The sequence below is a fragment of the Chenopodium album genome, chromosome 5, assembly GCF_948465745.1.
Source record: "Chenopodium album chromosome 5, dcCheAlbu1.1, whole genome shotgun sequence".
Lineage (NCBI taxonomy): Eukaryota > Viridiplantae > Streptophyta > Magnoliopsida > Caryophyllales > Amaranthaceae > Chenopodium > Chenopodium album.
This window is the reverse complement of record NC_137838.1, coordinates 23,115,001-23,128,929: the sequence shown is the minus strand read 5'-3', so window position 1 is coordinate 23,128,929 and position 13,929 is coordinate 23,115,001. Positions and strand designations below refer to the sequence as shown.

The window sequence follows — 13,929 nt, the reverse complement described above, 5'->3', positions numbered from 1 at the left end:
CGTCGATTACGTATTAATCAATATTCGATTGATTGGTCGGAGTTTATTGACAAAAACGATTTGTCTAAGTCACTTCGTTTCTTTTTGTCAAAGTTGATTCTCTTTTTGTCTAACTCATTTCCTTTTTTCTTTGTGAGTTTTGGGAATATCCCCATTAATAGGTCCAAGATCCGCATTTATGAATTGAAAGGCCCGAATGATCATCTCTACAATCCATTGGTAGAATCAATAGGTCTTCAAACCATTCATTTGAAAAAATTGAAAGCCTTCTTATAGGATGATCATGATACTTTCCAAAAATCGAAATTCTTGATCAATGGAGGAACAATATCGCCATTTTTGTTCAATAAGATACCAAAGTGGATGATTGACTCATTCCATACTAGAAATAATCGCGGGAAATCCTTTGATAACACGGATTCCTATTTCTTAATGATATCCCACGATCAAAACAATTGACTGAATCCTATAAAACCATTTCATAGAAGTTCATTGATATCTTCTTTTTATAAAGAAATTCAAGTTCGATTCTTGAATAATCTACATCACTTCTCCTTCTATTGTAACAAAAGATTCCCTTTTTATATGAAAAAGGCCCGTATCAATAATTATGATTTTATGTACAGACAATTCCTCAATATCTTGTTCATTCACAACAAAATATTTTCTTTGTGTGTCGGTAAAAAAAAAAATGCTTTTTTGGAGAGAGATACTATTTCACCAATCGAGTCACAGTTATATAACATATTTATACCAAACGATTTTCCAATTCGATCCGATCTATTAGTGCGTAGAACTAATTACTTGATCGCAGAAATTTTTGAAACACCTCTAACAGAGGGAAAAATAGTCCATTTTGAAAGAACTTATTGTCAACCTCTTTCCAATATGAATCTATCTGATTCAGAAAATAAGAACTTGCATCAGTATCTAAATTTCAATTCAAACATAGGTTTTATTTACACTCCATGTTCTGCAAAATATTTACTATCGAAAAAGAGGAAAACATGGAGTCTTTATCTAAAGAAATGCGTTGAGAAAGGGAAGATGTATAGAACCTTTCGACGAGATAGTGCTTTATCAACTCTCTCAAAATGGAATCTATTCCAAACATATATACCATGGTTCCTTAATTCGACAGGGTACAAAATCTAAATTTTCTATTTTTAGATACTTTTTCAGACCTATTGCCGATACTAAGTAGCAATCAATTTTATTTTTTTTTATCTATTCTTCATTATTTTAGGCGCGGATCAAGTATATCATGGAGAATTCTTCAGAAAAAATTGTGTCTTCCACAATGGAATCTGATAAGAGAGATTTCGAGTAAGTGTTTAAATAATCTTCTTCTGCCCGAAGAAATGATTCATCGAAATAATGAGTCACAATTGATATGGACACATCTGGCATCGCCAAATGTGCAGGAGTTCTTCTATTCAATCCTTTTCCTTCTTCTTGTTGTTGGATATCTCGTTCATACACATCTTCTCTTTGTTTTCCAAGCCTCTAGTGAGTTACAGACAGAGTTCGAAAAGGTAAAATCTTTGATGATTCCATCATACATGATTAAGTTGCGAAAACTTCTGGATAGGTATCCTACATAGGAACCGAATTCCTTCTGGTTAAAGAATATCTTTTTGGTTGCTTTAGAACAATTAGGAGATTCCCTAGAAGAAATACGGGGTTCTGCTTCTGGCGACAACATGCTATTGGGTGGTGGTCTCGGTCCCACTTATGGGTTCAAATCAATATGTTCTAAGAAAAAAGATTTGAATATTAATCTCATCGATATCATCGATCTCATAAGTATCATACCAAATCCCATCAAACGAATCACTTTTTCGAGAAATACGAGACATCTAAGTCATACAAGTAAAGAGATTTGTTCATTGATAAGAAAAATAAAAAGGGTGAACGGTGATTGGATTGATGATAAAATCGAATCTTGGGTCGCAAGCAGTGATTCAATTGATGATGAAGAAAGAGAATTCTTGGTTCAGTTCTCCACTTTAACGACAGAAAAAAGGATTGATCAAATTTTATTGAGTCTGACTCACAGTGATCATTTATCAAAGAATGACTCTGGTTATCAACTGATTGAACAACCGGGAGCAATTTACTTACGATACTTAGTTGACATTCATAAAAAGTATCTAATGAATTATGAGTTCAATACATCTTGTTTAGCATAAAGACGAGTATTCCTTGCTCATTCTTAGACAATCACTTATTCAAAACCTCGTGTGGGGCTAATAGTTTTCATTTCCCATCTCATAGAAAACCCTTTTCGCTCCGCTTAGTCATATTTCCCTCTAGAGGAATTTTAGTGATAGGTTCCATAGGAACTGGACGATCCTATTTGGTCAAATACTTAGCGACAAACTCCTATGTTCCTTTTATTACGGTTTTCTGAATAAGTTCCTGGATAACAAGCCTAAAGGTTCTCTTATTGATGCTAGTGACGATATTGATGCTAGTGACGATATTAATGCTAATGACGATATTGACGCTAGTAACGATATCGATCTTGAACTTGATACGGAGCTGGAGCTGCTAACTATGATGAATGTGCTAACTATGGATATGATGCTGGAAATAGACCAATCTTCTATCACCCTTTAATTAGAATTAGCAAAAGCATTGTCTCCTTGCATAATATGGATTCCAAACATTCATGATCTGGATGTGAATGAGTCGAATTACTTATACCTCGGTTGAACTATTTCTCTAGGGATTGTGAAAGAGGGTCTACTAGAAATATTCTTGTTATTTCTTCGACTCATATTCCTCAAAAAGTGGATCCCGCTCTAATCGCTCTGAATCAATTAAATACATGCATTAAGATACAAAAGCTTCGTATTCCACAACAACGAAAGCACTTTTTCACTCTTTCATATACTAGAGGATTTCACTTGGAAAAGAAAATGTTCCATACTAATGGATTTGGGTCCCTAATCATGGGTTCCAATGTACGAGATCTTGTAGCATTTATCAACGATGCCCTATCGATTAGTATTACACAGAAGAAATCCAATATAGACACTAATGCAATTTGATCCGCTCTTCATAGACAAACTTGGGATTTGCGATCCCAGGTAAGATCGGTTCAGGATCATGGGATCCTTTTCTATCAGATAGGAAGGGTTGTTGCACAAAATGTACTTCTAAGTAATTTCCCTATTGATCCTATATCTACCTATATGAAGAAGAAATCATGTAACCAAGGGAATTCTTATTTGTACAAATGGGACTTCGAACTTGGAGCGAGCATGAAGAAATTAAAGATACTTCTTTATCTTTTGAGTTGTTCTGCCGAATCGGTAGCTCAAGATCTTTGGTCTTTACCTGGACCCGATGAAAAAAAAAGTGATCACTTCTTATGGAATCGTTGAGAATGAATCTTATCTAGTTCATGGCCTATTAGAAATAGAAGGCGCTCTGATGGGATCCTCACGGACAGAAAAAGCTTGTAGTCAGAGTGATCGAGTGACATTGTTTCTTCGGCCCGAACTAAGGAATCCCTTAGATATGATGCAAAATGGATCTTGTTCTATCCTTGATCATAGATTTCTCTATGAAAAATACGAATCGGAATGGGAATAAGGGGAAGGATCCCTTAATCCGCAAAAGATAGAAAAGGATTTATTAAATCACATAGTTTGGGCTCCTAGAATATGGAACCCCTGGGGCTTTTTATTTAATTTTATCGAACGGACAAATGAATTGGGATTTCCCTATTGGTCCAGTTAATTTCAGGGCAAGCGGAGCATTTATGATAAAGAGGATGAGTTTCAAGAGAATGATTCGGAGTTCTTGCCGAGTGGAACCATGCAGTATCAGCCACGAGATAGATCTTCCAAAGAACATGGCTTTTTTCGAATAAGCCAATTCATTTGGGATCCTGCTGTAGGAGTCGCTCAAAGTGCGCCTACGTTAAGGCATGTGTGAATATGTTTGGCACTCATAGGAAGTGGAAATTGACATATACGATTAGGGACAAGGAAAGTAGGGAGCCGCCATCAAGTTTTTAAGGAACTTGTAAACCGTTCACGGATCATAAAAGACAACCACGATAAAGGGACAACGATAGGCAACAATGATTGACCCGTGAAGGTTACACCCCATTCATAATCCATGATATTAATAACTCCATATGGTTCAGAACCACGAAAGGACGATCGGGGATGATGGTACAAAGTGAGTCATGGAGTCACATTCGCCCGTATTGGCCTCTACTCGATTCTTATATTGAAAAGTGATTCCTGCAATCTCAAAGGCATACAAACAAAAATTCAATTTGCTCCAAACTATTATTGTGCTAAATTGGTTGAATATTAATGCAACACATCATTCTAAAATATTCTGATCACTTGATTAAACAACAAGATTAAAAAGGAACCTAAACCGGTTGTCCAAATTATCTTATTAGGCGTGATTTTTAATTACATATTCCCTTTAACATGCAAAATGGTGATCATAAAAAAATAGAATTATCATTAATATTGGAAGTAATTTAACAATAAATCCAACAATATAAAATCTTTTGAAAAATAATAGAAATAAAAGGAACATAATTCTTACTTTGATTTTGTTTGCTTGCAACTATAAAATAATAAACGAGTTAGTAACTTCAAGGAAATAATAATAATAAAACAATAATTACATAAAATTAAATCAAATAGAGTTGATTTTTGGAAAAACCCTCAATTAGTTCTACCTTTCATGCCTTGGCTTAAGGACAGAACCACTAGTAAAGTATGGACTCCTTGGAGTGCTTGAAAAGGAAATTTTGAAAGAAGAAGGGTAGGCTAGTGTTTAGGCTAGAGCATAGAGGAGAGAAAATAGAGAATTAATTGATGATCAATCTTGTTGATGATTGGAAAAGGGGTGATATGACCTCTATTTATAGAAAAAAAATATGGGTCGAAGAATTAAGATAAAATCCGAATTAAATCGGAATAAAACTCGATAGACTACAGTTTCGCGGTTTTTGTTTTTATCATATCTTTTGTTCCAGAAATCGGAATAAGATGAATAAGATATCGTTAGAAAGCTCTTGAAGTCTACTTTCTAACTCAATTAGAATCAGATTAAAATATTTTATAGAATAACATATATGGCCGAAATAGTGAGACAATGTCAGTTTTGGATAGAGTTTGATATTTTATTCATATCTTTTCCGTTATAGCTCGGAATTGATATTATAATATACTAGGTTAGATCCCGCGCTATGCACGGTTTTTCAACCTTTGTCACGGAGTATCAATTTAATTTTTTAAAAATCTCAAATCAACCTACTTAAAAAATATATATATATATATATATATATATATATATATATATATATATATATATATATATATATATATATATATATATATATATATATATATATATATATATATATATATATATATATATATATATATATATATATATATATATATATATATATATATATATATATATATATATATATATATATTTTATATTTTTTGAATTCTTATTATATTGCAATCTTCTATTTTGAACCTTGATGGCATTTTTTTTTCCAAATATGATAATTTTTCATTCACCAACCATGTTAAGCTGAAAATATATATTCATGATTTTTTTAACTATATATAAATAATCATTATACATTAAAAATAGGAATTTATTTATACAAAGATATAGTTAGATTTTTAAGTTTATAAATATATTATTATACGATTTTTTTCCTAAATTTTGGAAGTAAATATTTTGAGAATATTTTTTTATCAATTTTTGTATTTTTTTTATAAAACAATACTTCCTCCGTTCTATTAATATTGCAACAATGGATTTTTTGCACTATTCATCACTCTTGTTTGACTATATAATATGAGTTATACGTTAAGAAAAATATAGTCAAGTGTGATCTTGTTGGATTCATCTCATATAATACTTTCATAATATCAACTTTTTATAATTTTTACTCTTACACAATTATAGATCTTTAGCATATAAAATGTGTTTTGGGATGCGTAATTTCCTCCTTGTTGCAATATTAACAGAACCAAGGAAGTATATATTAAGGACACACCACAAAATGAAACGTGTCATTGATGGTGTGTCTTTTAGTATATTGTTATTGATCATTGGAAAGATAATTTCAAGGGCTATCCAACCATATAATATTTGGATAAAAAAATATGAGGTACGAAAATAATATCTTTCTATCTTTGAATGTCTTTCAATTAGAATAAAATTAGGACTTTCAAAAAAAGGAGTTTTATTCAATTTCAAACTCTTTAATCTTATCTTTTCAAAAAGGATTATTAGGATCTTTTAGAAACTTATATAAGTTTCTAATTAACTATAATTGGTTTAGGAATTGGATTAAATCATTTGGACCCTCCACATGACCATTGGGTCGTAGGTAAGGTGGGCTTATGTTAGGTTTGGGCTCAATTTAATATTTTGGCCATAACTTATTCGTTATAACTCGGATTTTGGCTTATAATATATCGTTGGAAATCTCTTCTAAAGATTTACCCAACTATTCAATCATTGGACCCAGATTATGGACCAAAATAAACTGGATTAAACGTTTTTATAAAAAGGACACGAAATGAATTATTTTAAAGGACATGAAATGAATTATTTTGGGTTTAAAGGCACGATAAGAGGAAAATAAGTTATGGTTTGGGGAAATGGGCTAGAAGTTGGGTTGGTTTATGAAATGGAAATATGGATTTAAGCACTCCAATATTAAATACTCAACCCGACCATTAATGGCGGTGAAAGGTTGTTCATCATCGGGTTTGGTTTTAGGGAGACAATTTTAGGTGTCTACACCTGCGAATCCACTCTTTTTCCTATTCCAAGATCAGTCCTTTGTCTCTGTGTTTTCACATCGAGAATTCTTTGCAGATGAAGAGATATCAAAGGGATTTCTTACTTCCCAAATGAATCCTCCTATATCTATAATTCAACGCTGGTTTATCAAGAATACACAAGAAAAGCACTTTAAATTGTTTATTAATCGCCAGAGATGGCTTAGAACCAGTAGTTCATTATCAAATGGATCTTTCCGTTCTAATACTCTATCCGAGAGTTATCAGTATTTATCAAATCTATTCCTATCTAACGGAACACTATTGGATCAAGTGACAAAGACATTGTTAAGAAAAAGATGGCTTTTCCCGGATGAAATGCAAATTAGATTCATGCAAGAGGAGAAAGATTTTCCATTCCTTAGTCGGAAAGATATGTGGCCATGAAAGGGGGATAATGTGGAACAAAATTGATTGGGTGGTAGAGTCGTGGAAACACTTGTTTTCCATATTTCGGACCTTAGCTCCATGGAACAATATGCTACTGGTGAAACATGGAAGAATTGAAATCTTAGATTAAAACACTATGTATGGATGGTACGAACTGCCTAAACAAGAATTCTTGAACAGCGAACAAGTTAAGTTGACCGAGCCTAATTTTCATTATTTTGTTCCGAATAAAAGATATCCACGGGGTGGTTCGTCCTATTCATTCAGATATTCACGACCAAGAATGGATTCTCTTTCGGATAGGTCGTGAAAGTAGAAAGAAGGCTGGAATGCCAACAGGTGTCTATTATTGAATTCATCTGACCTGATAGTGCCCATTTTTGGAACGTACAGTGCCAAAGTCACTGAATGGGTAAGTCGCTAATCCCTAAAACAGGCTATGTAATTTATCTGAGGAGTTACGTTACGGGCAGGAATTTTACCAGAGGTTTCTATTGTATCAATCTCCTCTTGTGCGATTCTTGTTGAAGCATATACTCGGGGGGGGGGGGGGTGCAGGGCTGACGATTTCAAAGCGGACCCCTTTCATTAGAAAGAGAACATCACCAAGATTTCGTGATCCGCTGCCGAACTTATTCCAATTCTAAGATCCCGGATCGAATTAATATTGATATACCCGAGATCTTAGAATTTCTCATTCAATGAGCATTCTCAATATTATGCCTTGAAGAGGACTCGAACCTCCACGCTCTTTAGCACGAGATTTTGAGTCTCGCATGGCTACCATTTCACCACTAAAGCATCATGAAAGTCATTCGTATTCCATGAATATGATATCTATCTAGTGGGATGTATGGAATATATAACAAAGGTGGAGTACTTCTATTGATTAGTCATATAGGCCCGGGTCGGACATCCAATTGCTTCGATTTGAATTATCCGGAGGATACCTTATCTTATATATATAAAAAAGATGGACAATCAAACCTATTTTTCTATTCAATAGAAGCTTAAAGAGATCAATAGGGTCCAAAATAACGAGAGATGGAAAAAGCAGGTCCGATTTCGCCTATTCCTAATCCTAGATGGAATGGAACGACACGGGGATCCATATGGAAACATAGTATCTATTTAGATACGCTCGAAAGGACCCTTCTCATAATGAGCATGTATATAACCCTTTTCTGGTCCAGTATGGAATGAACTTATAATCATGGAATTGACTCAATCATCAGATTCTAGATTATAAGTTCATAACACTAGCCCATTCTCATTTTGGGCGGAACAGATCTACTAATTCTTTGATTGCAGTTAGTAAGAGGGATCTTGAACTAAGAAATAGACTCTAGAAGCTAAAAAAGGGTATCATGAGGAATTGTAATAATCGGGTTCATTGATATTCCTGGTATAGTAGATGCTATCACACATACAATCATACTCAATTCGATGGAATTCTTTGATATTAAACGGGATCTTCGATAATTTCACACATGAGGGGTTATTTCTTGGTTTCTTCCAGTCATTAATAACTTGATTATTTTTAGATAATAGTAAATAGAAAGAACACTCGTAAGGAGTCCTATTAAAACCAAGGAATATAGGTCTGCCTGCCATCCACATGCTAGTGGAGGAAGACCCCCAGGGATAAGAAGCATAGGGCTAAAGAGAGAGCCAAAAAAGGATCTTTCGTGTATAATCCTGCATAATCTCGAATTTTATCAATTCGGTTCATAGACCAAATAATACAATGCAAGCAAAAGTTCCTAGATTCATAGAGATATAGAAAAACATATAAGTTATCATGCTTGCATATCCATCATTTGAGTCTCCAACAATTATTCCAAAAATTACACATCCGATTTAACCTATGGAAGAATATGCAAGCATACGTTTCATGCTTGTTTGAGTAATAGCAATGAGATTTCCCAATATCATGCTAAGAATATCTAGGATTTCCAAAAGAAGATGCCATTCGTTTGATGAGAAATAAAAAGGAATATCGAAAATTCGAGTGGCTGAAGCTGAAGCAGCTACTTTCGAAGTAACAGAAAGAAAAGCAATGACATGAGTGGGAGAGTCAGAGTCGAAAAGAGGATTCCTCACTTCTTTCTCTCATTCAAAGCCGTGCATGAGACTTTCATCTCACACGACTCCTAAGTGATAAAAGAAAGAAGATGAGTTCTCCTTTCTTTATTGATTACTTCCTCGCGTATGTATAAGACCGAATCTGTTCGATTTCTAAAAAAGATTACTAATCCTTAACTTTTCGAGGAATCCTTCATCAGTGGTTGCGAATGACTTATTTTTTCAATCTTTTTGGTCTTCGTTCCGTAGGAGTATGTCAGAAAGATTGAAAAATAGAACCATCTGATTTGATTCGTTCTCAATAGCCATGAAATGATCATCTTAGGGTGATCCTTTTGTTGACGGATGTTCCTATTGCACTCATAGTCTCGGAAGGAAGAGAACCCACTATGTAGCCTCTATGTCGAGAATTCAAGTATACGTCATTAGTCCGATCCTTTGTAGGAACTACCCGTAATAACAAACTTGCCAAATAGATATCATAAAGAAAATAGATTCGTTGCTCCTGACCCTGCTTCACCTTACTTGTTATTTGAACAAGTAAAAGTCATGTCTTGGTCCAAGTGGGAATAACATTTCTCTTCTGCATGTCCATGGAGTTTTGAAAAATCCAAACATCTCAGAGATAGATAGAGAGGTAGAAATTTTTCGAACGAACCGCACTCCTTTGTATATGTTAGGAGTCTATTGATGGGGCTGGGGAAATCTTGAGCCCAATTCCTACAGTGATGAATATAAGCACAATTGAAATTCCCAGGGAGTTATATATTTGTGTATTGATAAGACTATTCACTATATCTTGAAGCTCGATCTCTCCACCGGATGAACCATATAGCCAAGAGAACCCGTGAACCAGAATAGAAGAGCTTGCCCCACCCATGAGTAAATATTTTGTAGTAGCCTCATTAGACCGTAAATCTTTCTTGGTATATACAGATAATAGGTAGGAGCATAAACTGAAACAATATGGAGCTACAGAGATAGTTATTAAATCGTTAGCACCGCATAAAAACATCCCTCCTAGAGTAGCTGTTAATACAAATAAGAGAAACTCTATTAGAGCCATTTCTGTACATTCAATGTACTCTACGGATAGAAGAATACATAGGGTTGAACATAGTAAAATAAGAATTTGAAAGATTTTGTTGAAATTGTTCGTTTGAAAGTTTCCTGAAAAGCTAATCATAGGTTATTCTCTCCATCGGAACAACATGGCTGTTATGCTCATTACTAAACTTGTTGAAGAGATGAAATATAACCAAGGTATATCTTTTTTATCAGAGGTTGAATCGATCATCAGAAGAAGAATTAGGCAAAAAATTAGGATACATTCTCGAAAAATCAAACTTCCATCGATGAGAAGCAAATGAAAGGCTTTCATAAAAATTCTCATAGAATCGAGAATGAAGTTTTCATTCTGTACATGCCAGATCATGAATTAGTAACTGCATCCAATCTCTAAAAAAATACCAACTGTTTCTATTTTTGAAATGGAATATTTACGAAATCTCCATGAATAGCATGGTATTTACATGAGATTCCTCGTTCTTATTCTTAAACGAGTTCCCGAGAGGGCTTAGTTGATCCATGATTTATCTTTCATTTGTTTCGAGAAAAGAAAGAAATATATCGATTAATTCTGATTATTTCTTTTTTTATTGATTCTTTTCTGATCGAGATGTATGGATCCATGGATCTAGGTGTCTATATAGATACTGTTCTGTTTATGGATTAACAAAAATGTGCAAAAGCTCTTTTTGCGTATGGCATCGCCACTCCCTTTGGCAGCATCCACAAATTCGAAACTTAATTTGAAAGCCACTTTCTGACCCACTTTCTCATTGAGCGAAGGGTACAAAAAAAATCCAATTGATTTTTATTTTTCGATCAAAATTACTATGTAAAATCCTCGGTTTTTCCTCTTCCTTTATCCCTATCCCATAAGTATAGCGCTTGAATAAATAGAGAACCTTTTCTTCTACATGAATATATATTTTACATTCCAATTCCTTTCCGATACCTCCCAAGGAAAATCCCGAATTGTATCATCCCAAATTGACGGGTTAGTGTGAGCTTATCCATGCGGTTGTGCACTCTTTGAATAGGAATCCATTTTCTGAAAGATCCTGGCTTTCGTGCTTTGGTGGGTCTCCGAGATCCTTTTGACGACCTATGTTGTGTTGAAGGGATATCTATATGATCCGAATGATTGCGTAAAGCCCACGGTAGCAAGAGAACCGGGGAAAGTATACAGAAAAGATAGTTCTTTTCTATTATATTAGTATTTTCTATTAGATTATTATTTGTTAGTGATCCCGGCTCAGTGAGTCCCTTCTACCGTGATGAACTCTTGGCACATGCCCTACATTTTGTCTCTTGGACTGAGGAGAAGGGGGGCTCGTCGAGAAGAGGATTGTACGATGAGAGAAGCAAGGAGGCCAACCTCTTTCAAATATACAACACGGATTCTTGCAATGCAATGTAGTTAAACTCTCATGTTGATACGAATGATTCATCCTTTCCACGGAGGTAAATCTTTGTCTGCTAGGCAAGAGGATAGCAAGTTAAAAATTCTGTCTCGGTAGGACATGTAATACTATTACTATGAAATTCATACATGAAGTGGTTAATGGTGGGGTTACCATTATCCTTTTTGGAGTGACGAATGCGGTATGTGTTCCTAAGAAAAGGAATTTGTCCATTTTTCGAGGGGGGGGGGGCAGAAACACATAAGAACTCTTAAATGGAAATGGAAAAGAGATGGAACTTCAGTTCCTTTGGAAAGGGTAAGATATTTGGCGCAAGAAGAAGGGGTTGATCCGTATCATCTTGACTTGATTTTGCTTCCTTTCTTTTTTTTTTCCGAGTCGGGTTCTTCTCCTACCTATATCAAATAGAACATGCCGAACCAAATCTTGTTCATGTAAAACCTGCTTGATTTAGATCGGGAAAATCGTATGCTTTTATGAAAGCATGTGTTATGGCTCAAATCCGTAGTCAATGCGATTTCCGATAGGAGCAGTTGACAATTGAATCCAAATTTCCCCATTATTTTCGTATCCGTAATAGTGCGAAAAGAAGTCCCGGCTCCAAGTTGTTCAAGAAAAGAATAGTAGAATAGTGGCGTTGAGTTTCACGGCCCTTTGCCTTAGGATTAGTCAGTTCTATTTCTCAATGGGGGCAGGGAAGGGATATAACTCAGCGGTAGAGTGTCACCTTGATGTGGTGGAAGTAATTAGTTCGAACCTGATTATCCCTAAACCCAATGTGAGTTTTTCTTCTTTGACTTGCTCCCCCCGCCGTGATTGAATGAGAATGAATAAGAGGCTCGTGGGATTGACGTGAGGGGGTTAGGATGGCTATATATCTGGGAGCGAACTCCAGGCAAATATGAAGCGCATGGATACAAGTTAGCTCTTGGAATGAAAGACAATTCCGAATCCGCTTTGTCTACGAACAAGGAAACTATATGTAATGCAACTATGAATCTCATAAAGAGTTCGATCCTGGCTCAGGATGAACGCTGGCGGTATGCTTAACACATGCTAGTCGGACGGGAAGTGGTGTTTCCAGTAGCGGACGGGTGAGTAACGCATAAGAACCTGCCCTTGGGAGGGGAACAATAGCTGGAAACAGCTGCTAATACCCCGTAGGATGAGAAGCAAAAGGAGGAATTCGCCCGAGGAGGGGCTCGCGTCTGATTAGCTAGTTGGTGAGGCAATAGCTTACCAAGGCGATGATCAGTAGCTGGTCCGAGAGGATGATCAGCAACACTGGGACTGAGACACGGCCCAGACTCCTACTGGAGGCAGCAGTTGGGAATTTTCCGCAATGGGCGAAAGCCTGACAAAGCAATGTCGCGTGGAGGTAGAAGGCCCACGGGTCATGAACTTCTTTTCCCGGAGAAGAAGCAATGACGGTATCCGGGGAATGAGCATCGGCTAACTCTGTGCCAGCAGCAGCAGTAAGACAGAGGATGCAAGCGTTATCCAAAATGATTGGGCGTAAAGCGTCTGTAGCTGGCCTTTTAAGTCCGCCGTCAAATCCTACGGCTCAACCCTGGATAGGCGGTGGAAACTACCAAGCTGGAGTATGGTAGGGGCAGAGGGAATTTTCGGTGGAGCGGTGAAATGCGTAGAGATCGAAAAGAACACCAACGGCAAAAGCACTCTACTGGGCCGACAATGACTATGAGAGACGAAAGCTAGGGGAGCAAATGGGATTAGATACCCTAGTAGTCCTAGCCGTAAACGATGGATACTAGGCGCTGTGTGTATCGACCCGTGCAGTTTTGTAGCTGACGCGTTAAGTATCCCGCCTGGGGAGTACGTTCGCAAGAATGAAACTCAAAGGAATTGATAGGGGCCCGCACAAGCGGTGGAGCATGTGGTTTAATTCGATGCAAAGCGAAGAACCTTACCAGGGCTTTACATGCCACGAATCCTCTTGAAAGAGAGGGGTGCCTTAGGGAACGCGGACACATGTGATGCATGGCTGTCGTCAGCTCGTGCCGTAAGGTGTTGGGTTAAGTCCCGCAACGAGCGCAACCCTCGTGTTTAGTTGACAACGTTGAGTTTGGAACCCTGAACAGAATGCC

At 36.2% G+C, this 13,929-nt stretch overlaps 1 non-coding gene across 1 annotated transcript in view; it reads left to right on the top strand.

The window, feature by feature from the left end:
- Positions 1–12,825: 12,825 nt before the first annotated feature.
- LOC145633610 (18S ribosomal RNA) overlaps positions 12,826–13,929 on the top strand; it is a 1,480-nt gene continuing 376 nt past the window's right edge. Inside the window, exon 1 of the ribosomal RNA XR_014112918.1 lies at positions 12,826–13,929. This exon is cut by the window's right edge and continues 376 nt beyond it. This is a non-coding gene — a ribosomal RNA (18S ribosomal RNA).